Source organism: Liolophura sinensis, chromosome 2 (genome assembly GCF_032854445.1).
Source record: "Liolophura sinensis isolate JHLJ2023 chromosome 2, CUHK_Ljap_v2, whole genome shotgun sequence".
NCBI classification, from domain to species: Eukaryota; Metazoa; Mollusca; class Polyplacophora; order Chitonida; family Chitonidae; genus Liolophura; species Liolophura sinensis.
The window spans coordinates 13,780,935-13,805,122 of NC_088296.1; the positions used below are offsets into that span (position 1 = coordinate 13,780,935).

The 24,188-nt window shown below is 39.7% G+C and overlaps 1 protein-coding gene across 1 annotated transcript in view; it reads right to left on the reverse strand.

Annotated features, from left to right (window-relative positions):
- The window catches only part of LOC135462875 (uncharacterized), a 315,472-nt gene extending 300,221 nt beyond the window's left edge, over positions 1 to 15,251 (reverse strand). Inside the window, exon 1 of the mRNA XM_064740168.1 lies at positions 14,324 to 15,251. The gene's annotated coding sequence lies outside the window, so the exon portion shown is untranslated. The remainder of the gene's footprint in view (positions 1 to 14,323) is intronic.
- Positions 15,252 to 24,188: the final 8,937 nt, after the last annotated feature.

The window sequence follows — 24,188 nt, forward strand, 5'->3', positions numbered from 1 at the left end:
TATATGAATTATTACAAACAAATATTTACATCATGTTTTTTGTCGTATATGTTTTGTCTGTTTATTAAGCCGACTGGGCGTTTGTCCGCTGGGGTTTTTGTCCTCCCGAGTTTTTGTCCGCGGAGCTTTTGCTCGTGGCCTTCTCTCCGCGGAACTTTTGTCAGCCGGGGTTTTTGTATTGGATTCGCCACATCTATGCCCGTGTAGCATTTTGCAGGGTAAAGGGAGGACGGTTTGCATTCATTAAACGTCGTGTTGTTAAACAGCCTTGTGATTACTGACTGGAAAATCCATTTTTGCTGATGACTGGTATGCGAATATCTGTTTTGACGGATAGATATTGAACGATATCTATGTTGGTACACACTTTTGTTGATGGCTACTACACGAATGTCTATTTTGATTCATAGATATTGAACCATTCCGTTTACGTTGAAATGGTTCACTCATACACAACTTCAGATGCCTTTTAATAGTTAAATTTGGAATCCATAGCAAAAAAATAAATTAAACACACTGATGCAAGTAAGTCACTCTTTTGCGCTGTCTTACGTGCAAACTGTCAAAGAAACCGTATTCTATCCGGTTACACGTGACTATGTTCCAATTATGACACTTTCGTCAATGCTCTGGTTTAATTCTCTACGCTGCAGACTTCTGTAGACTGATACATTTCCTGTTTTCCTTAGGTGGCACCACGGAAAGCACAACCCTGACACCTGCACTCACCAACCCCATGGTGGAGAAACCAAGTAAACAAAACGGTATGGCTTATAGAAAAAAAAAACTATGTGTTCGTTATTAATGGGCAAATAATAAATGTATGAAAATTTATAAAAGCATTCTCTATATTTTCGTAAGACTCCTGTGGACTTCAGAGACAACTAAATGCGTACTGCGGAATATTTAACTTATAAGACAGTGGCCATCATTATGGTGGGAGGAAACAACGACCATGCGCAATTTGCTGGAAAACCTGAAGACAAATAACAAAATACTAAATCTCACAAACGCCAGTCGGACCCAAATATCTGTAAAAACATCCAGGTGAGACACACGACGTGATAGTCAAGTATATCAGGAAAGTGTGCATCGTGACACTTTTTTTTTGTAATGTTGTGACCGGGTCGATTGCATTCGGGGCAAACAGATCAATTTATCATAGGTAATTCTTGATTACTTTCAAACAACAGTTGATCGTGTGCCAACACTGGCCACTGGCGAGGTACAGCTGGTTTACAGAGTTAAACCTTGTTGCCCAGGATAATCGATAACTACGTATCAGTTTCAGTTCGTGAAAATGTTTTGGGGTAAAAAAGTTAGATGGGTAGAAAAACATGGCGGGGGGGTGGGGACAAAATCTGATCACACTCAAACAGTAAGTTTCAAAGAGCAGACGTGTCATATATTCCAGAATTACTGGCAGCAGCTTAATAGAGCTTGCGCTGGCATATTTGTCACCAGTTTTCAGAATAAAGTAGAGGGAAACTCAAAAGGAGCACAAATGTTATTTGGAGCAATAATAGCCGGCTATCCACTTTCCGCTTGGAATCCTACTGGGCATGTGTCAACAACATTGGTCGAGAAAATATGTGTAAGTTTAGTCCAGTCAAATTTATTATAAGATGTCATTGCTAAATTGTTTGTCCTTTTCCAAGGGAAGTGCCTCATTTGTGCCTGGAGTCCGGATAAACATGTATGTATATATTTTAATATGACTTACAAAATGGCGTTTGTTTATATCCGCATTTGTATACAATTTGTCCAGGCGATGATCCCCACGCATTAACTATTGGACTGGCTGCTGGAATCGGAGGGGTGGTCCTAGTGGCTGGCATTGTCTTGATTGCTGTAGTCCTTGCTCGGTAAGTGGGTCCCCCAGTTGGACTGACCGATCATATTTCAACTCTTAAGTACTGTACTTCTCTTTCTGTTATGTATGAATGCATCAAACTTGCATTTCGTTTTACCTGTACGTGTAATCCACTGGGTCTGTCAAGAAGACCAATCGCAAGCATCCGTGTATGATCTTATTCTCGTTTGTACCTTGGGAGAATCATGTTCCATCAAACAATCAGTCGGTTTGCACGTCCTAATACCAACATTGTTACAGTTATTCCTCACTAGATCATTTCAAACAAATCAAGAAACGCATGTAATTCTGTCTTACAGGAAAAGAAAGAGTAGAAGAACCAATGGCAACGAATCGACTAGTTTAAGGGGGCACTTGACTCCTCCCAATCCATCGCACTCTCCTAGCCGTCACACCTACCAGACCGTCGTTGACCCGCCATTGCCTGGTCAGAGTGGGATGGATAACCCGGCTGGTCCAACGGTTATCGTGCGGAACGAACTCTCCGTCATTATTCCTCCGTCTCGACCAGGAGCATACGAAGACTTGGATAATGACTTCGCTGTGATCTACAGCACCGCCAAAGTCACCGACAAAGGAGACAAGAATATAGCTAATCAAACACAAGAAGCAAACAACGCCATCAGTCTGACCTCCAAACCCGGTGACAGAGCTGAGCTCAAGAATGTCAACGATCTCTACTCAAATCACGCCATACCCTTCAACAAAACACAACAAAGAAAAAAGAAAAATGAAGGATCGTCAGAAAATATGGAAAACCAATACAACACTTTGTATGATCTTAGACCAGTCGAAAGCAACACCGCTGGTACAGCTCTAAGAGGTGATCTTGAGTACGACGAAATAAAGCTACAGAAAGTGTAATAGAAAAACTTAGGCTGACTGACAGGAGGGTGTGTTTCACTGAAGTTTATCTAGAGGGTTTTAACAGGTTTTTTTTTACTTCCATTGCCGCCTTTTTGTGCACTACCAGATTAGAATGTATCTGTGATACCTTCTCATAACTCACTTGTGAAAACAGGAGTCCAGCCTGCAGATTCTAGATAAAAAGATGATGCTTCAGAATTGGCTACTTGACGAGATAGGAACAGCCAATGCTGCAAATCATCTAAACCTTTCTCTCTTCCATCTGTTCATCAGACAAGGTGCCAAGTTATCACACTACATCATGAACAAATATAATTTTTTATCATGTGAATAACCAGGTTTCATTTTAGTTCAGATAAAATCCCACGAGTGTGGCTAGAATATCGGAGCGCCCAGTTACAAGTAACATTTTGAATAAGGCTATGGAATATAAAAAAAAACTGAGATAAGATCAGCAGAAAGTATAAAACGCTCAACATCGTCGTCGTTGTGACTGAGTTTATGTAACTATAAAGAGCCCTAATTTTGAAGCATTTATTTTTTTCCGTACCATATCACCCATGTAATATTTTGTTAACTCAGTGTGCACCTTTGCATATAATTGCAAATCGATATAATGTATACCATGCAGATGCGCTTTAAATATGCCTTATGTAAGAACATATATAATTTGTAAAATTTAAGCCCACGCCTGAAAAGTTAATTGCACTGCTCTATACGTTCTTTACCCTGCGATTTGGACAAAAATAATGCGATCATCTACACGGAATTCTTCTATGTATGTTAGAGCTTAACGTGCAATGTGCATGTACTGCAATCTAAATGCACAGAATGTCTCATACATACAAGTTATGTACTGAGATTACGTCGGATTCAGAATGAGGTTCAGCCTTTTTCGAACAATTATCAACACACAGATGCGTTGTAAGAAAGCATTGCGAAATGTGTTTTAATTTTCCATTTATTGCAATTGTGTAAAGGATGTTTACCATTCTTTCATTGCTTTAGGTGACGTCAATCGCGTCTGGCATGGCCAATATTATCTGTTAAGCTTGTTTCATAATTCTGATGTTTGTGTATGTTTCAGCCACTCTCTATTCGGTATTGGTGTGTGTAGTTTTCTTTATCTGACTGTCAATACTATTCATAATTCAAAGATTTGTGTTTGCTTTAATTCCATTACATTTGTTACGTTTCCTCTGTGTTCTTCTCTGTATCTGACTGACACAGAAATTAGTATCAATTTACAAATTTAACTGAAGTATAATAATTTAACTCATCTCTTCTTGTGCCGTAATTCCTGCAAAAAGACACATAATGCTGTGTAAATGTATGTATGTTACCGAATATATCACATTGCCTTTTCCTATTTTGCGCATCCAGCAAATAACACAAGAGGAATTTAATGTGAAGAAAAATACCTTACATTTTGTTCGTGAAGCGAGAGATAATACTGTAAAATAAGTGACAGGCCACAGTATCATGTGGTGTACAAAATAGTGTGATAGCAGGTGTAAAACACATTGCAATATTTCACACATAACCGTATAAAAATAATAAAACTTCCAACAGCTGTAGTACAAAATGTAGTACAAAATGTACGTATAAATTTTGTAAGTTGCACTAAAATTCTTCTTGAATTGCAGGGAAACCCGTTGTAATATGGATGCAGTGGGGATGTTACTTCAAAGGACAGTATGGAAAAGTTTAGTTTGTTTGACATGTTTTAGCGTCTTATATTGCTGTTATTACTGATGTGTTGTTTAATGGAATTTATATGTTATTCAGTTAAGTACGTATATCTTTTACCATGTGCACTAATAATTGTAGTACATTTTCTGAAGATTACGCTTTTGCTCGACTTTGTTGTCCGTCTTTTTTCAGGTGTTTCATTTCCGTTTGAAAGTTAACAGAATCTGAAAAACCGTACATCCTGTGAATTAAAACAATAATTTGGAGTAGGACGATCCGTGTCGTTTAACACTTCTCTCACATCCAGGCAATGGAATAAATCGTCGTGTTGTGTACAAAGCATACAAATGGTGAATTGAAAAGGAATGATGCTATGCAGAATTGTAAAAATTGTGTTATGTAACATGGAATGCAGAAGATCAAATATGCTGTACAAAACGGACCAAAGGCTATTCTTGATTTCATAATAAATTATCCTCACATGCAATATATTATGACAGTACTTTGTTGTATAGTATTTTTTCCGTAACAATTTTAATGTTAGACAAGTTTGTCCGCATGAGCGATCCTTTTTCACAGAACAGTTTACACGATGTACATTCACACAGGTCAGGTTACACAGTGATAGTGTGATGGCTGGTTATCGTTACACTCTCCGTCAACACCCCCCCACCCCCGATCCCATCGCCCGCCACTCCCCCCCCCCCCCCCAACTCCACCATCCGGCGAGTTACACTATAGCTGTGGAGAGATGATTTTAGTGGAGTTGGTTGAAAAGGTGTCGTCTTGCGCACTATATTGTCTGGATTTGAAAGTTCTGCACCGTTATTTGTTTTGGATGTCATGTAGGTCTTCCGCAAGGGGTTAGTTGGGGAAATTTTTGGTTTCCATCCCTCTTCTTGTCGCTATGCATGTTATCTCCGACAGAATTATTACCATTAGTATTTGTATATCCTACAGATCAATTATTTTTGTATTACATTCACTTTGCTTTATTTTTCCTTCATTTTACACATTAATAAATACACTAAGGTTAAAGTGCAACTTTCCCTAGCATGTAGAAATGACTCAGTTCCTTTTAACGACTAGCTTAATTTTAAAATGATTTTTACCATACTTAACAACCTTGTTGATTATGTCATGGTTGGATGAAAGGAACGAAGTCGTAAGCTGACATCAGCTGGTAAAAATACTCGATTCAAGAGTGGGGCTTTAGTGTTATTGAGCACCTCAGGTAGTCTTTTGTGTCAACAACACGGGCATTCTGTATTTTTCTACTTTACCTACTTTGCTCGGTTTCATCTCGAAAGTTAAAATGAGCAATAATATTACACATTCGCTCTAAACCTTTTCTTCATTCATGACACGCGCTATCTTTACCGGTGAACAACAATGAAATTGAATCTGCCAGCAAATATAAAGAGTAGCTCCTCTATAGGTCCTGTGTACAATGTAACTCTACACGCATGTACACAGAGAATTCGCAAACTTCCATTGTACAAAAACGCATGCTACGAGACTTACTGCACGACGGAGCTGTTGAACACTTGTGTATTACTCGAAAATCAATATTAAATAGGTGCTCCACATAAAGCGTGTTCATGTGGACAATCAAACGCAGATGTATACAGAGCACGCCCAGTCATGTATATGACACAAATACATACAGGACATGTGTGAAGGAAAAACCCAGTAATGCCAGCGGTTTTGTAATCCGTCTCTATTTCAACTTGTCGAAACGTAAAATATAAAAGAAGTGTGATAATTTATTACATACAAGTGTTAAATCCAAATATTCATGTACTTTATCTACAAGGTAAGCACAATGCTTGTAGTAACCGAAATATTACGTGTAGCACACCTACTATTATGATTAAAACAGTATAAACACGGCAGTTACTGCTCCTGAAAGCCGATTATAAATAAACACAAAAACATTACAGTAACACATTTATATACAGAAACAAGATACGTCTAGCGTCATGTACACTATTGGTAGAAGCCTATTCCAAATCAGCGTGAAGATATATTATTGTCAAAAGCAAACTGACATTTAATTTGTAGGAAATGAAAAAATTCATTCAAACGAAATCATGTCACTGTAGTGAGTAGGCTACACAAGTATTTAATGCTAAATATGTACAATGTACTACTGGTTACTGAAAGGATGTACTTGATCAAAAAGTCGCTCTTTCTATTTTCTATAGCACGAACAACTGGGAGCAGGTGATTAGGAGTTACATGATACAATGTTTGATACTACAGCACGGAGAGTAAAACCGGAGCACCGACCACGCTGCAACTGTATACAGTGAGTCTTTCTCAAATGATCACAAGTTATCCGTGAAACCCGCCATCATGTCTTTTTACCTCAGTGAGGACTATATATTGATACAATAGCGAGGGCCTCCGTGGCTCAGTTGTTTAGCGTGCTAGCGCAGCGTAACGATCCAGAAGTCTTGCTTCCCCCGGCCGTACGTGGGACGGTCTCTCAGCAGCCTGCGGATGGTCGTGGGTTTTCCCCCGATTTCCACCCACCATAATGCTGGCCGCCGTCGTATAAGTGAAATTTTCTTGAGTATGGCGTAAAACTCCAATCAACTAATTGGAAAATTAAAAGTAAACCGTCAGCTCAGTTGCAGATGTAGCAGTCGCTACATGTACTTCTTGCCTGAAGAAAGACGAAATATTTTCACAGCTGAAACGAGTAACAGAAATGGCGACATTAGCAGAACTTCTGACGATAATCCTCACTGCTAGGGATATATGTTCGAAAATCACACGCATCTGCTTTACAATACCTGTCATGTCCGCTACTGCCGAAAAAATATTGTGTCGTTATAAAATAATTCATTTCTCCCTGCGAAATATCCATACTCAGAAAAGACTGAACAGTGCTCTTCTCCGGTGTGAGCACACGTGAATTCTCATACAGAGCTATTCCGTCGAGTGTTTTGGAGTATTCCACAGCACTTTAACTCATAACCAACTGTATGTGCCCATTGCGGATGTACTCAGCCTCTAAAGTTTTAATCTTTTTTATGTATAATAAGAGACTTCCAGTAGAGAGGGTAAAAATCAGAGCCGCGCCGACAGTGTGATGAGGCCGTCTGATGTTTACTGTTAGTTCTAAAATCATCAAAGGAGACACCCTTCTTCATGTTGCAAAATTCAAGTTGTGTGGAATACAAGAAGCGATCAACTGACTGATGCATTACGCTCCATGCAACAGATGTACATTTACATAGCCATTTTGGTCTCCTGGTTTCCTTTGTGTTACAAGTACATGACTAAATTCGTCTGTACACTGTCAAAATGCACGCAGGTGTGCTATCAGGTCGAGAACCGTTCAATAGTGAATTCCTCCGCAGTCCAGGACCATTCTCCAAAGAGGGAGTATACGTCCTTAAGTATTTTAGGAGTTAATGGCTGCATGTCTTACCTGTGGTAGAACGAAGATTACTCTCGGGCACTTAGGCCACATGCCATCTAATCACTTCGTCCGCCACAAGACTGAATCGTCAATCAATACCTTCAGTCAGCCTTGAAACAAAACTTACTACAACCATAAAATGTTAGGCTTAGCGGTCGTAGGCCCAAACTGTTTGACGATAGGCAAGGTTTTTCAACTCTTATATATAGCCTCAGGACTCACTAATGATGTCGCTATGAGTTAATCGCTGACTGGCGGCGTATCCAGTCATACATGGAAAGGTCTGGCAGAAACTTGCGGAGGATCGTGGATTTTACCCGGGCTTTGCACCCTCTGCCAACATCAATCAAATGCACTGAGCTCTCTTTGATATATGGCGGGCCAACTTGAGAAGTCGCTGCAACGTTGCAACAAGTGTTTGGACCAAGTTTTATACGAAAGGAAACCAACAGTTAGCTTGTGTTATCGGATTGTACATTTTCAACGGTCCTGTGTGGGGACAACCGGTGAATAATTTCTGTAGTTTCGTCTGTTTTGTTCATCCTTATAGAGGAACTATTATTTGAGTGGATACTGTATTTCTACCAATGTTCGTCAGATATTGAGTCAGATAGATCGGTTATTACGGTCCTGTCGATCAAGACATGGCACGTAGTCATGTGCAAGGTGCCCGACTTAATGAAATAAAGTTGCGTATTTTGTGCACAAAAGATATCATACGACAGTGTTCAGACGATATCAAAAACACTGTGTCGTGGTATGGCATTGGTCACAAATTTAGCTCTGAAAATTAAAAGGAAGCAAAACTTGTGAATCAAGATCTCAAACAAATTATAAAGGACAAATTAATCCCGGATTTTTGCCAACAAAAACTTGCATTTACAGCTATCTGAATGGCGAGAGATTCCTATGTCTGATGGGCTGGGATACTATTATATCTACATTAGCTGGCTCCATCCCTCCTCAAATTATAAGAGAATCGGTAGGCCTTCTAACAATAGCAGCCGTGTAATAGTAACTGCAGGCTCGCCTTCTCTTGGGACAAGGGAGTTAATATAGATAGACACTGGACCAGGACATTAGTTACCTCTACTCACACTGCAGCACACAACGCGATGTGATTGTCTCACAAGTGGTTTCCTGCATAGCCTTCCGGTGGATTCCAATACATGACCTTTGAACTCTCTAGTCACCATAGAAGCAAAGATACCGCTGATAAGGTAACATGCTGACCATCAGAATTCATAAACGGAACTTTACTGAGATTCACGATCCATGAGATAGTACAATAATATATCACGTCATTGACGATATTCCTAGGGTGAAGAAATCAAAAATTTGCTAAAAATCAAACCAAGACTTCTGTTTCATGCCTATTCAGTACGTACGAATACCGGGAATGTCTAAGAGGATCTAAATGCTATAAAGCTAATATTTGTTAATATTTAAGATACATTAAAACGAACTCTTAAACTAAGATTACATTTTTAAGTCAAATGAAAACAAATTATGCTCCCATTTTTTTTTTTTATTTTCATTTATGGGGTATCTTTATGCCTGTTTATCACCAATTAATAATATGGACTTTCCGTCAGTGGTGGAGTTGTTTCAGAAATTACGTCATCGTTGATCTTCCTTGTAACACGGTGAACTGAATTGGGCCAATATTGGTGAAGCGTTGTTGCTATAGTGTAGTGCTCGGGTATATTTTCTCAAAGCAACCCAAACCGGCCCCGAGAGCACAGTTGTTAGAGCGTCCTCTTTGGAAGCGGAAGATCCAGGGTGAATCCTGGGTCGAGTCACACCTAAGACCTTAAAAGGGAAAGAGACTGAAGAGGATAGTGCACCTACCCGGGTGAAGCGCTTTACTTGCCTTTGGTAAGGCGTCTCAGTGAAGCAGCAAAAGATAACAGAGTGCTGGGGATCCGTCCTGCAACAAAGAGGTACATTTCATGCACTCTAAGAATTCGTTCGTCGTCACACGACTGACAAATAAGTTAAGTAAGAAGTTAAACCCCAGGCACTCACTCACTCACTTGTACTGAATGTTACTGAAATGTATCAGTTGTGTATCATTAAAATTCTAAAGGGGCCTCCGTGGCTCAGTTGGTTAGGACGCTCACTCAAAGCAACCGACGCTTTTATTCATAGAGAGTGGGATAGTTTCAGGTGTCAGCTTCTGCAGATTTCTACTTGATTAGACATTTCGACATAAATAAACAAGGAAAATGACCCTTGCCCTCGTCTTGTGCTTATTTGCCTGCGACGATCCATGCGGATTGATGGCTGGTATATCAGTGACTGTTTCTGTGCATAGATTAAGAAGCCACTTTCCTCCGAAATAAATGTTCAGAATGCTTTGTACTGTTTTGTTATTGCACGTCCTAAACTGCAAACTGGGAAATAAAACCAAAACGCTTCATGCATCCTTTAATAAATTTTGTCAGACTCCATTGGTTTAGAAATGAGGAGATTGCTGTTCGTATCACATTTGACAACCGAACACGGCTCTCGGGTATGTCCTTGTAATGCTCAATACGGCATGAAGCATCCTGATTGACTATGTAGACTTTCGTTATGTTCGCCAAATGTTCTACGCAGCTGACCACATTTTGAAGTATTGCGACCTGTCGTACATTATTTACCATTCACCTCTATCAGAAAATATAGTTTTTACACACAGTTTCTGGAGATTATGTATTTCGAAAATGTGAATTGGTATTCCACCTTTTAGAGGTTCTTCTAAGTTGTTTCTAAACATATCAGTCTAAACTACCGGGCAAAAGAAACGTATAACCTTGTTCAGCATCACAAGAAAGAGAAAGAAAGACAGACAGTATCAATATGATAAGCATTATATTGCAATAAACCATTTTCCAAGTTTTGTTCAAAAATTCAAAGCCATATGGATATTACACTTGCTGTCAGGCAGAGTAAAGAAGGCATGGGGTAAATCTGAAAAATGACACAAATGCAAATAAAGGGACTCCCTTAAAAAGGTGTACCTAATGTCCTATCCTGTCATAAGACAGATCGTTAGTAGCGTGTGTGAGCACCCATTGGATCAAATTTAGCCAAAATACGTCTCCTCATGGAAGTCGTCAGTCGCCGGATGACGTCATCAGGAAGTCTGTCCCACTCCTCAAATAAAGCCTGTTCGAGCTGTTGCCTGTTTTGTGGGGGAGGGACGCGTTGTCTCAGACGTCGATCAAGATGATCCCACAGATGCTCTAAGGGATTCATGTCTGGCGATCGTGCTGGCCAAGGCATTACGTTGACATCAACGGTGTCCAGATAATTTAGTACAACTCTGGCGGTATGAGGTCGTGCATTGTCCTGCTTCAAAAGGATACCCCTTTGCTACTGATGCACGATTGGCACCACAACAGGTTCCAATATTTCATCTCGGTATCTTTGGCCAGTCAGATTTCCCTGGATGATGACCAATCTCGTTCTCACCTGTCCACAAATTCCGCCCCATACAAGCACCCCACCAGCACCAAAAGGGTGGATATTCTGAATGCAGTTTTGTGCCAATCGCTCTCCCCTGCGTCGATACACACGAATTCGACTATCATTTCTGAAGAGGTTATATCGGCTTTCATCAGTGAACAGCACCCTTTCCCAGTCTCGTCGCTGCCATCGACGTACAACTCTTGCCCAACGCAACCTGCTTTGACGGTGTAGAGGAGTCAATGCCATTCCACGCTCTGATACCACTCACGCGGAGTCGTCGTAAGACTGTGCGTCTGCTGATGGAGTGTCCCAGTGCCGTTTCCGCCGTTGACGTCGCCGTCACAAACCGGTTACGCAGGTGGATTGTGCGGATGTACCAGTCTTCGCCAGGCGTTCTAACACTTGGCCTGCCCGATCTTGGACGATCTTGTGTCCTGCCTATTAGGCGGTAACGACCCAACAGTCTGCTGATGGCGGCTTGGCTGCAATTGAATGTTCTGGCAATGTGGTGTTAACTGGCCCCCATGTCGGCCATACCAGTGGCTCTATCACGTTCTGCTTGTGTGAGTCTCGGCATCTCTTTGATGTTTTTTATGGTATTGCACCCTTACCATGTGCTACATCGGTATTTATACCTCGGTCATTATCGAGAATTTTCAACAGGGCCCAAAAATCTGTTTTTCCGATTTTTCATGATGTCTTACACCAATTTCAATGAATCTCGTTAAAAAGTGACGTGTACACAGGGTGCTTATGTGCAAACGTATTCGCACAACGTTCAAACTTATTCAACTTATTTTTCCATAGAAAAAACTGCATTTAAAAGTTATACGTTTCTTTTGCCCGGTAGTTCATTTTATTTGACTTTGCATGCTCTTTTTATCGCATCAAAAACCATTCAGTTGTCTGTTGGTTTAAACATTCTCCCGGAACAAGATCATTGATGTGTTACAGTTACTGTGTTACTCCTTCCTCAACGTACGTGTACTGTATGATGCTCTCTCATGTAAATAGCGTTGATCTGTCAATAAAAGAATACAATAATCTGTATAGATTTACCATAATATATTTAAACTTATCTCATATCTAGCTTAAGAGTATACGAAGAAATTTTAAAAAAGGACTTTCGTGTGTGGTTCAAATTAATACCTTCTCCATTACCTCGCTTTGTTAAGGATTGCAGAAAAAAGTATACAATAATCGGAATCGATCTCGTAATCCTATTCGACACAACGGTTTCAGGCGAGCACGTTACCCTTGACCAATGCGGACAATGCGTCTGAAACCCCGAAATATCATGATGAATGTAGTCATCCTCTGAACGTCCAAATTATTATTTTTTTTTTTTTGATTGATAAAATTATGATTCTATTATCCAATATAGTTCTACGATACTCTGTTATAGCTTAGGCCTACTGCTCCGTAACTAGACATCAAATCTGTGAAAATCATTTTGGTTGACTCAATCACATTTTTGTTATGAAGGGAGTTCCAACAGGAAGACGCCTTTAAATAGCAAAATCAGCCTTTGGCCCTACATTTGTCCTTAAATAGAACAAAAAGTATAAATTACACCATTCTAACTTTTCACACACATGTTCTTCAGTAATTGTACTTCATGTTCAAGTAAGTTTTGCTTGTTCTAAGCATGAAAAAATTACACCTCACTGCTGCACCTGGGACGTTTGCTTATGTAGTTGCACTGAGTCCTATATGTTTTCTATTTCTGCACAATACTGCTTCAGATATTTTGACGGTTTGTATTGTATGCTAAAATGATTTGTGTTACGTAAGCAATGATGCACCATGCTCCATTTGGATGATGCTATGCTTTACAATACACAGTGTTACTTGCTTTTTGAATGCAAAATATATCTGAACAACCCCATGCTTTTTCCAGAGAATTTATGCAGACAATTTATTTTTGCAAATCGTACATGTGGCTTATCTCTGTTTTGTGCACTGCGTACGTTCTAGATCATATCCAACATGGTTTTAAAAAAAAAGAATTGTAATCTCTTTTACATCTGTATACATGTTTAATATTTATCGCTACTCAACCAGATTAATGAGCAGGTGTCGTGTTTGTACTCCACAAATGAGCTTAATCAGCCTTATACTAGGTAACGATGTTAAAGAAGAGAATACAAGTGTACCAAACCTTTGGGGTCATAAGTCTCAAGCAGAATACGGGTTGATGCATATGTATCATTTACCACCTTTACAGTAGCAAAGTAGACAAGACAAGCACTGTTACTTCATAACGCAGTCAAAAATCCCACCACTCCTGTTTTTTTTTTCTCATTAACCCATTGGACGCTATATGAATATTTAACTGGTGCTAAGTAGATGACTATGAAATGTACCTCAGCATTTAGTCTGCGTTAAAATTCTGGTTTCGAGCGGTAATAAAAAAGCAGAAGTGGTTGGTGAGGATTTGCTGCTGAAGGAACGCTGAAGATCCACGAGATACCAGTTTTATTCCTGTGCAATATATGTAAATGTAGTTATTTATTTACTTCATGATTTTTTATTCTGAGGAAATAATATTCAGTACATGTACCTGATAAGGTACCAGTCAAGCAACACCTAAAACACTTCGCTTTTTAAAAAATAACATACACAACAGGTTACCAGTCAAATCAGACGGAAAGTATCAAAGTTTGAAGATCGCTTAAAAACTGGAAAGTTGCTCTTCTTATAAGAAAGTCACTGTATTTTGGTTTTGAATTTTTCTTCTTTTTGAGGGTGGGGGGTTGGGGTTGGGGGTGATGGTGGTTACTCTCCGTTTTTAAGGCTTCCTCTTTATAGGACGACGCGAGCATGCAAATGGATAACTATCAAAATTTACTAATCCACTCGGAAACACAGAGAAATATTGCGCCGCTTATGTGAAGACGGGAACTTGAAATTTGTCATTTATCTCACAGTTGTCAGTCATGAATGGAAAAGTACTATCCACGAAACGAAACAGGAAACACTGACTCTGTATGCAGAGTTACCTCTGACGGATATAGCCGTGAGGGTTAACCATAAACACGGTAACGCCAGGACACTGCCCCATAGTGTTGGGAGGGTCTTGGGAGTCCAAGGTTGTTTGCTAAGAGAACTTAGACTACAACGTGTTTACAGATTACAACTTCCGTAATCAAAAGAACCACTCAGGTGTGACGTGAGTTATCGTTTGCGTTGTATACTAGTAAGGTGTTATGCCTACGTAGGAGCATGCTTATCTATATGTTACTTTTGTTTTCATACACCATCAAGGCTTCTGTTTCATCCTATGGAGCTACAAATGGCTGCGTAAGACTCGGTAAACGACTCAGTTTATCCCTACAGCTACTTACGTCTGCTAATAGACCAAACTTTGAGACAGTCGTCAAGGGCAGTACGACAAACTGTTCTGAATGTCTTTCAATGACCTCCCTGTAAGCGATCAATCGTGACCTGTAATATGTCAGTCAACAGAACAGATAGTGTAAATAGAATATCATGTGAACACTTGATAATCTAGCCGGTGATTACAGACAGGTACTTTTTTTTAGACAACTGGGAAAGAGATTTGGTTTAACCTAACCACAGACGTATGTATTTTATTACCCAAGTTATAATATATTACAAAATAGTCCACCTGTTATCTGCTGCTATCATACTTACATCAGCTAAGCCTCTTGTGCTTAAAGTAACCATTTAATACTAAATTTATGTATAATACCCACCTATAGAAACAAATGATAGACTAGTGTATGTTTATGTATGCTGATGAAATAATGTAGTACATGAAAATAACACCGTAATAACTGGAAAACAATTAAGTTTGTTATGAATATTATGAAAAATGCGCTATTTGCAATATAGTCTTCTTAGTATAACTATATATCTCCATGTACAACATGCCGTTTCCGTATATAACAGTGAAGAGATCTTGTTCTGCATCTGCGTCACAAAAGATACTGACACACATTATGTCGACAGACTTTTGACGAACACGGTTCACAGTTAATATGGGGAGCTTTTATTGTATATTCAAACAATTAATATTATTGCTATATACTTTTCCATGGAAGATAATCTCGTGTGCAGCCACCTAAAATATACCGTTAAATGTGGTTAAAATGAAACAAAGGCCTATTCTACAAGTCGTTCGATATATACAATTTGCGCTATCCTGTGATGAAGCTAATATTCGAAAATGATACAGCAGTAGTCTCAAATCCTTGTGTTAATGTCAGAGGGCATTATTAAAATTAACGTGACGAGGAACTGTTACGAGGAGTAAAACATTTTAAAATCATTCAATATGTTCAGATCATCTAATATGCCCCTTTAGTCCACAAGGAAGATAAATGCTGCAGTCACTTTTTGACAGGTTGAGAGCAGCATATACTGCAAACTGGAATGTGTATAAATAGGATGAGTAGAGAACAGCATGACTGTGTTAGTACAACTTCCGTTCACAATTCCATTGTGAATGCTACATTCTCTGTGCAGTAGTACAGAGCCTCAGAGTTGTGTACAGTTTGGTCCCTGACGTGTCCCTTGTATTAGCAGATTCGTACAGTCCGCCAGTCTCGTTGTCATCAGGTGAATGTGATGGCGCATTAACGTCTTCGTATACTGGGATATCACCGATGGGTTGTACATCGGTCTCGTTCATGTCCGTTTCAGTTTCAACTCTGGGGCTAGTTCGTCTACTTCGTCTGCTTCGTTCCAGTGATGAAGAACTCTCAACATTCTCATAAGAATGTCCGGTTTCAACAGTTGATAGGTTGTCATTTGAATTAATATTTGGGAACACAGAGCCTATCAAGCGCCAATGTTTCCTGTGTAAAAGAACGCTGAGGTGAATAAGAACATTTCGCTACAGTTTCACATTGTATTGATTGTAGAAAGTTTATGATTCCTATACATTTCTGCTCTTTCCACAACCTTTATGTAACATGCATCAACATGAAGAGTAAAAACAGAGCAGCAATGATCGTGTTACAAATGGCCAGTAGTTATACATACCGGTGAAATACGGTCTCTGGTCAGTTTATATCATCGTTTTTATGGGTTTTATTCTAGCTATTTATTCTATTGATCAACCAGCAGAACCCTGAATTATGCAGGAATACATAAGAAAACGCGTAAATTGCTTACCGAATGAGAACAACAACAACAAAAAGGATCACCGTAAGACAGAGAGCTTCCCCGAATCCTACTGCCAGCCCGACTGTTAAGGCATTACAATCTGAAGACATGGAATTGAATCAGACAATTGATATTTTTAATGTGTGCTAGAGACATCTGATTGGACGTTTAGCATGAGACATAAGTAGTAGGAAAATGCATACAGGCTTCATTCCACCTGCTAATATTTTGGCCAGGAATGTGTGATAAATGGCTATTCTGTGAACGAAGGACGACAACCGAACGATATTACTTTTTGACTATCAGGGAAATACATGTAGGAGAACAGATATTATAATACAATTGAAATAAAATACTCTGCAAACGTTAATTTCGCAGGAGTATTGTTAGTTAACGCTAGTATGAGACAGTCGGGTTTAGTCGAGCAAAACTTACATTCAGAAATTCATGAGCACAATAAAGTGTTGTTTATATGACAAAAGTACTGGTTTCATCAGTATTGCATAAAATAACTCAGTATTAAACACAGCTGCTCTAACACAAAATCGAACATAATGATTATTTATCAAACTTACCGTTCTGTGCAGTTCTGTTTTGGTTTGGACCGGCCGTTGTTGTTGTGAATTTGCCTGACGGAGCTGAATTAAAGTAATTGATCCACATAGGGTTAAAATTTGTTTTACACATACAGTCACACCAATTATGTCACGCATGTTTTCTTCCTTTGTGTTTTTTTTTTGTATTTGTTTGTACTTTAAAGTAGATTTGATTAATTCATAAACCTTAAAACGCGTTAGCAAGGGTCATTGACGTGCGTTTCACAATTAAGTTCGTGAATAACATTGCGGTAAACCATCATCTTCCACATGATACATTTATCAGCTATGCCTCAGCCTGTTCTGTTATTCGGGTCAGCTGTGTTAATTTGTGGTAACACTCAGCATACCTGATGTTTAGGTATTTTATATGGACGCAGAATATTGTTTCAAATATAATCCATTCCTAAATGCGAGATGCCCTCTCTGAGTGGCATGGGATAAATTTCTCCCGCAGTGCCCTGTTCACTTCAACAGTGACATTTGCAAATGTTTCACCCAGTTTCTCAGGGAAGCCGAACATTCTAATGTTATTCGTTCGACCAAATCGTTCCAGTTTATTTAGTGCCTTCAGTAACTCCCGATAATTCCTTTCCTCATCTGCCAGACGCCGGGGTTTATCCTCATCTGCAGCTTTCAGTGTGTCCAGCGAGTCATTGATAAACTGCATGCCATTTTTCACATCAGCCTTCATCGCGCAGTTTGATTTTTCTAGTTTGCCACGTCTTCTTTCGACGGCTTTACTACTGTTTTAGGTCTTTTGGTACTATGTGAACTCCCCGTTGAAACTGCTGTTGTGAAATAGTCAGTTGGGTTGGCGAAACGGTCTCCTGGTCACTTCCCTCGCTGCCCGCAAGATCCACCTCAAGGTAGCGTTTATTGCCAGCCTTAACTTTCTCTCTCGGCTGGTTGCTGGTCTATCCCTTGTGTCGCCAATGTGTCCTTTTCCAACAGGCATCTTGCTTTGTCACTTGTTAATTGGTACATTCTTCTTATTTTCTGTCAAAAGAATTGGGTCTATTCTATCACTGGCGATGGAGATATCGGCCATCAAGCCGGGGGCTGCTTTGACGAGAGTCTCAATCAGCCGCCATTGCCCACGTGATCTCCTGTTTTTCGATTGTTGCTCAACGCCATACATACGAATATCATGCCTGCCTTTCAGGTACCCATTATCCTGCGTATTCACATATGCCAGCGTAAATTCTAATAATCTCCACGGTATTCTATCCTGCAAACTCATTTTATCAGTGATACATATGGAGTTATGCAAAGATCTGCACAATTCTGTACCAAATGTTTTTGTGAATCGAGCTTTTCGGTGACAAACGTATAATTCCAGGGATGTTTCAACTCACCTTCACAGAACCATAGGGACGGAGAAGAGCCATTCAGCTCGGTTAGTAGATCGTTGCTCTTTTGACATCTACACGAACTCTTGTTCATTTCACATTCTGCTCTGTATCCACAAAGCCGATATCCACATTGCGTAACTCCCTCACCTTCGAACACAGACAAATATCACAGGACGTTCCACGTCAATAAAACCAAAGTCTAACTCCCAAAATTACGTTTAACACAAACCACAAATGGATTAGGAAAGTATACAAAGAAAGAAATTAGGACGGGATCATGTAAAGAGAAGCAGTCAACAAATTTCAATCATTGACATGATTGCCGGCAATGTTTATTTATGTAATTACTTTGATAATCTGGTGTAGACGGTATCTCAAAAGAAGTCAGTTTTGTAACGAAACATATTACTATACCTGAATTTATTTGACTGATCTAGCCTCATTTGATTTGGTATTTTTTTATTCATTAATATGCCATACATCTCATAGAGAAACTATTGGCGAGAGTAAACCTCCAGAGATCTTGTTCTATCATTCATAGGTGTATCGATATAGGAAAGTACTGACGAGAATAAAGCTCCACAGATCTTACTCTATCATTCATGGGTATATCGATAAAGAGAAGTATTGACGAGAATAAAGCTCCACAGATCTTGCTCTATCATTCAGGGATGTAACGATATAGGGAAATACTGGCGAGAATAAAGCTCCACAGACCTTGCTCTATCATTCACGGGTATATCGTTAAAGGAAAGTATTCAGGAGAATAAAACTTTACAGAACTTGCTCTATCATTCAGGGCTGTACTGATATAGGAAAGTGCTGGCGAGAATAAAGCTCCACAGCACTTGCTCTATCATCCAGGGCTGTACCGATATAGGCAAGTATTGACGAGAATAAAGCTCCACAGAACTTGCTGTATCATTCAGGGGTGTACCGATATAGGAAATTACTGGCGAGAATAAAGCTCCACAGAACTTGCTATATCATTCAGGGTGTACCGATATGGGAAAGTACTGGCGAAAATAAAGCTGCACAGAACTTGCTCTATCATTCAGGGTGTACCGATATAGGGAAGTGCTGGGGAGAATAAAGCTCCACAGCACCTGCTCTATCATCCAGGGCTGTACCGATATGGGAAAGTGCTGGCGAGAATAAAGCTCCACAGAACTTGCTCTATCATCCAGGGCTGTACCGATATGGGAAAGTGCTGGCGAGAATAAAGCTCCACAGAACTTGCTCTATCATTCAGGGTGTACCGATATAGGGAAGTACTGGCGAGAATAAAGCTCCACAGCACCTGCTCTATCATCCAGGGCTGTACCGATATGGGAAAGTGCTGGCGAGAATAAAGCTCCACAGCACTTGCTGTATTATTCAAGGGTGCACCGATATAGGGAAGTACTGGCCAGAATAAAGCTCCACAGAACTTGCTCTATCATTCACGGGTATATCGATAAAGGAAAGTATTCAGGAGGATGAAACTTTACAGAGCTTGCTCTATCATTCAGGGATATACCGATATAGGAAAGTGCTGGCGAGAATAAAGCTCCACAGCACTTGCTTTATCACCCAGGGCTGTACCGATATAGGGCTTGATGACGAGAATAAAGCTGCACAGAACTTGCTGTATCATTCAGGGGTGTACCGATATAGAAAAGTACTGGCGAGAATAAAGCTCCACAGAACTTACTCTATCATACAGAGGTGTACCGATAAAAGAATAGTAATGGCGAGAATAAAGCTCCACAGAGTTTACTCTATCATACAGAGGTGTACCGATATAGGAAGGTTTTGGCGAGAATAAAGCTCCACAGAACTTACTCTATCATACAGAGGTGTACCGATAAAAGAATAGTACTGGTGAGAATAAAGCTCCACAGAACTTGCTCTATCCTTCAGGGTGTGCCGATATAGGAAAATACTTGCGACAATAAAGCTCTACAGAACTTGCTCTATCATTCAAGGGTGTACCGATATAGGGAAGTACTGGCGAGAATAAAGCTCCACAGAACTTGCTCTATCATACAGAGATGTACTGGTATAGGGCAGTATTGACGAGAATACATCTCCACAGAGCTTGGGCTATGATTCAGTGGTGTACCGATATAGGGAACTATTTTAACTATTTTTATACCTTCACATATATAGTATGAATGTAATAATGAATGTAGTAAATTGAATGAGTTAATTGCTTAAACAGAGTGATTTAAAGTTTTCAGTGTATATGTCCAACATTATAAAACGGTCTCATCATCAGTTGTTGGACAAACATGTCCAAGTATTAAACATGTTGCGATTTAACATTAACCACTTTTGTTATCTGTTGCAAAGAAATGTTTAAATGTTAAATATTCCTTTTTTTCAGCGTACATAATAGGCATCTGTTGCACGAATGCAAAATTTAGTTTCAAGATAAATAGAAATGTAAATGTCAGAATCCTAATTTGTGTGGATAATTTATTTTATTTTGTGCCATGTAGCGGTCAAATTGTTAGTTTGTTAATGTTTATGTATTGATGAGAGAGGAAACGATTCGTCTTAATGATGAAGGTCTTCTGACCCCTATGTGTGAATTCAAGGCCATCTTGATTGGAAGACCCATCAGTGGATTAACAAACAGTCCCAATGACCTCGAGGCCTTGACGCTTAACCACATGTTCCTACTTCGTTCCACGGAGCAATTACCCCCTGGCCTTTTTCAGAAGAGTGACATTACATGCGCAAACGCTGGCGTTCGATTCAATAACTGGTGGACATGTTTTGGTAGCGGTGGGTAAAGGAATGCTTGCCTGTTCTTCAGCAAACACAGAAATGGTTTTACCCTCGCAGAAACCTTTCAGTTGGTGACATGATTCTACTGATGGACCACAATCCAGGTCTCTTGGCAGGATTCTCAGTGTGAATAAAGACAGACAAGGGTTTGTGAGATCAGTGAAGATTAAGACAAAGTCATCTGTTTTGCAACGTTCAGTAACCAAACTATATTTTCTCCTGGAGGCAGATAGTTAAGTGTACCAAGTTAACGCTTAAATACATTTCATGTATGCAGGCTTAATCTGACCTCTCTCTTTTGTTGGGATGTAATTGTGTCCACCTTTCCACAATTAGGGGGCCGGTGTGTAGCGGTCAAATTGTTAGTTTGTTATTATTTAGTATTTTTATGTTCGTAAGGTAAGCATTATACCATATAACGTGTTGATAGTGTACTGTAGACTATGCGGCAGGGGAGGTCACTCTGTTGCAACTAGTCAGAAAGCGCTGTTCCACGTAATAATCTGATATCAAAACTTGTCGTACAGCGTATAAATCCTGAGATTTCCTGGTCGTGAGTATCTACCGAGGTTTATAAAACGGTAGGATTAATACAAGCCTTGTCTTTGTAACGAAGGTAAGCATTCTCTGTGTTGTGTAACTGTAATTTAGCCTATATTTAGTCTTATCAGAGGCGCTTGCATGAAACATGTGCTCACTCGTTCGCGCGGTGTGTTCCAGAATACTTCCTGTTTCTTTCTATCCAGCGATTTCATTGTTATGGCGACTATTGGTAATTGCTATGATTACAGCTTAACATTGGTTATAAATGGGAACTATTTTAAGTTTGCTGCACATTATATAGAGTGACTACCAACTCACCTTTAAGTTTTTGTGTGTATTTTTACATTATACATTTATTAGAAATGGTCAGGTAAAGGAACGTTTCATACTTTGTGTATCTGACGTTGTTCTCGAGTCCACAGCCTGTAAGCAAAGCATCGTTTAATTTTGTTTCAAATAACTTAAAGCTCAAGATAGTGGACTATGTTTTGTTTATCGTTACAGTCAATCTGTAAAACAAAAAGCTCTAATCTGTGACAGAACTATGAACCTTCAGATCACGAATAGAGAGCAAGTTGAAACAGACACAGTATTTGCGTGTCACTTTGGTTGATACATGCCATATTGAATTTTATCCTTTGACTAGAACCAATTTATGGTTGGAGGGAGTAGTGCTCAAGGAAACACTACCCTGTCAGTCTAACGTGACGCTCTCCTCTAAATCCTACGGAATACATATACATTATTCTTTTTAACCTTAATCTTGTTTTGGTATATGTCTTTGCCACGGGAAGTTCTATAATTTTTACTTTACACATAATATGAAAAAAAAAATCCGTCCAGGATCAGTTTTTGTCTTCTTTTCATCGTAAATTTTATTTCTGATTTAAGCCACAAAGGTTGCAGAGATCATAGTTTGACGCTGTCCTGTACATTTAGAGTTATGGGGGCGTGTCTCCGATCTTAACCCTGAGGTGAGAAACTGGCGAGACTAGACTATAACACCACACAGTAAAATATTTGCAAGGACGTTAAGCCAAAGATGATGAATATTTGCATGCTGGTTACAGTGACTTAACCTAAAAAATACAGGTAAAGCTGTCCACCTGTTTCCTCTGTTAACTTTAAGCGCAGTAAAATGAATCTAATTAGAGACGTACAGCATAGTGGGAAAAAAACAGAGCAGTGACGACATTGCGATAGCTGTCAAATGGTTACACGTAAGCGGTGAAATATGGTCTCATTTTACCCTCAGTTAGGGTTTATTCTAACTGTCCATGCATAAATAATGGCAAATTACACGCCCCATAGCACCATGGCTTCAACAGAATAGGTAAGAAAGCGCAGTGACGTTAATCGCAATTTATTAGACGCCCCTGTCTTAGAATTACTCAAACCTCTTGTTGTCATCAACAAGTTGTTATCACATTTAATATACACAAGGACATGAAAAATATGAAAACATCTAAACTACTAAAAAATAAACCGTATACTTTCGCAAGATCGATACACAGGATTGCATGATAATTGCCAATGTGACATTGTTTAACTTGCCGAGACAGTAGATCAGGTTAAAAGGATTGCCATCATGTAGCTGTAAAGTGTCGCTCTCGGATTGGCATACACACTGGTCCGTGGTTCTGTCACATCTGGATCCATATCCACATTGTGAAGTGTTGTTACAGATCTCCACACCTTTGATATAAAACAGTGAAAACACACCTAGATCCATCTATTTTAGGGGCTGCATATTATTAGCTAAAACCTAGGAGTACGTATGAAGAATTATGCTAACAGTGAATACATGCTTTAGATACATTCAGAAAGATAGATTTCTTTAATTATTTCTGATGGCAGTGATTTTCTTGTTGTTGTTGTTTCGTTCGTTATTATTTCCGTTTTATTTCATACATGTAAGGGGATGCCCTCTGAGTGTCATTACGGGGATGTCATCTGAGGGTGTTTCCTGAGTGTCACTACGGGGGTGTTTTCTGAGTGTTATTACGGGGATCTCCTCTGAGTGTTATTACGCGGGTGTCCTTTGAGTATCACTACGGGTGTGTCCTCTGAGTGTCATTTCGTGGATGTCATCTGAGTGTCATCACGGGGATGTCCTCTGAGTGTCACTACGGGGTGTCCTCTGAGTGCCATTGCGGGGATGTCCTCTAAGTGCCATTACGGGGATGCATCTGAGTGTCATTATGGGGGTGTGCTCTGAGTGTCATTATGGGGGTGTCATCTGAGTGTCACTACAGGGTGTCCTCTGAGTGTCGTTGCGGGGATGTCATCTGAGTGTCATCACGGGGATGTCCTCTGAGTGTCATTACAGGGATGTCATCTGAGTGTCATTATGGGGGTGTCCTCTGATAGTCATTGCAGGGATGTCATCTGAGTGTCATTACGGGTTGTCCTCTGAGTGTCATTATGGGGATGTCCTCTGAGTGCCATTACGGGGATGTCATCTG